Genomic DNA, 2,224 nt, shown 5'->3' with positions numbered 1-2,224 from the left:
GGACCCCTGCAGTCTCGTGGCAATACTCAAAAACGACATACGCATGGTCCGAAAGGGACTCTGCCTCATCTACCCTCCACTCCGATAACCGGACACTAGCAGCTGATGAGCCCCACGTGAGGTCAATAACGCTCGACCCTTGCGGCCGAACGCACGTGGGACGACCAATCCGGTTGAAGAATTGCAAGTTCAACCGATTGGCCCAGGTAGAGAGCAGCTCTCCCCTTAGGTTACCCCTACCCTCCGGGTCTCATCTACAGGCCCGGGCATTAAAGTCGCAAGCAACCAGCACCGGTGAGGAAGGGAATCTTCCTAAGAGCTCTTCGAGCTCGTCAAGGAGTCTAGAAATTTCACCAATAACCTCGCTGGGGGGGAAGTAGACAGAAATCACCAGCGAGTCCTCCCATTTAACGGCCACAAAGAAGTTACCCCTGAGCACCAGACTGCAGGGTCTTACGCTTTCACCTACCAGTACTGCAGATAGCGGAGCCCCCCCAAGGGACGAGAACCATTTCTCATCCCCGGGAGGCACCCACCACGGCTCTGCGATAACCGCGATCCCCGCCCCACACTCGCGCATACGCTGGATCAGTAGATCCTGCGCACCCCGTGCATGGTTCAGGTTCACCTGCACACATTGTTCACTGGGAGACATTGTTAATGGTCACACCACTGATCCCCGCTCCTGCTGCAGGCTTCGCACACCTGTTCGTATCGCAGTCCTTGTCCTGCGCTCCTGCTCCACTTGCGTCTCTTGTGGGGGTGGACAGGCCCACGTCCATCCCCATATCCTCCCCCCTGTTCATCCCCACAACCGAAACACCAGGCACCCGAGCCTCACTAGCACTCGCGGACGCGCACGTTTCGTTATTTGTCCTTCGCGGAGGGACTACCGGACACTCCCAGGTCCCTGCACGATGGTTCTTGTTCCTGCGCCCGGCGTCCCTGCACACCGGACACTTCACCTTGTTTTGGCAGTACTTCGCGTTGTGGCCCGGTTGGCCACACTGATGGCAGAGGCTTGCCCTAGAGGTCGGGCTCGGGCAGCTCGCAGCAACGTGACCCCTAGCCAGGCACCGGTGGCAACGCAATGGTCTTTGCCGGAGCTCGACCACTCTTGCCCGGTATAGTCCGAAGTCTATCTTCCCTTTCTTGATGACAGCCTGTGCCATTTCCACCGGAGCAGAGACAAYHRTCTCYYRGRGACGTCCCCTACCCATCCTTATTTCACCAACCCAGATTCTATTGGGGTCAGAGATCCCCTTTATTGTGAAAAGATCGTTCCTCACAACAGTAAATTTAGGCTTGGGTCGATGCCCATCAGCCTGAAGGATCTCATTCTCTGTGGCCGAGCGATCCTGGCCTCCGGTACCGTCCTTTTCAGAGCCTCGGCTACCCGGTCTGCCTTCACAGCAGCCTCCTTCCCCCTGACACTGAAGATGAAGGCCCCCGTCAGACCCCTCCTCATCGTCATACTCTATACCCCAATCTCCTTGAGGCTAATGTTCTCCCTGGCCTTGGCAAGAGCATCCCGGTACGACATTGGCTCTTTGCATACCAGTGAGACCGCTGCAGTCTCTTTAGTTCTGCCGCCGTGGTTTTTCTTCTTCCTCTTCTTCTTCTTCTTCTTATCCTTAGTGCCACTTCCTGTGGCACTTCTCCTGTAGCTCTCTTCTACCTTTCTTGAAGGTTCCCTCGTAGCAACGGTCCTCTCCGTCAGCTGGCGGCGCTTCTTCCTCCCCATCACCTCAATGAACCCATCCTGTGAGGGGGCAACAACACCCGCGGTAGGCACTCCTGGGGCGGGAGTTCCTGAAGTCCCTGGGGTAGGAGCACTCTTCCTTCCTTCCACCCCAGTCCCCCCGGTCAAGCCCGTCCCCCTCTGGGATGATCTATTGGTGCCAGTAAAGGCGTTCCACAGCTCCACTTGGTTACGCTGTAGCGCCTCAATGCTCTTGTTGACTTCTCTCAACATGGTCATCACATTCCCCTCCCTTGCATCCTCCAGCCTCTTCTCCAAGGCTGGGGTTGCCCTGTTTGCTGTGGGCACCACCTGTTTCCCTTGGCTTGGGACAGCAACCGCCTTTACCCCCTGGCCTTGTTTTCCAGCCTCGCGCTTCCTGAGCTCCTTCTTGAGCCTAGCTATCTCTTCCTCCTTTTGACGGATGTTCTCATCCTCCATTTTAGCCTCCGTTCTCAGCTGAATTACCGCTTCAGCTCTTGA

This window comes from Polistes canadensis, unplaced genomic scaffold (genome assembly GCF_001313835.1).
Source record: "Polistes canadensis isolate GaletaPanama2010 unplaced genomic scaffold, ASM131383v1 scaffold_524, whole genome shotgun sequence".
Classification (NCBI taxonomy): domain Eukaryota; kingdom Metazoa; phylum Arthropoda; class Insecta; order Hymenoptera; family Vespidae; genus Polistes; species Polistes canadensis.
Note: the sequence above shows the minus strand (reverse complement) of the source record.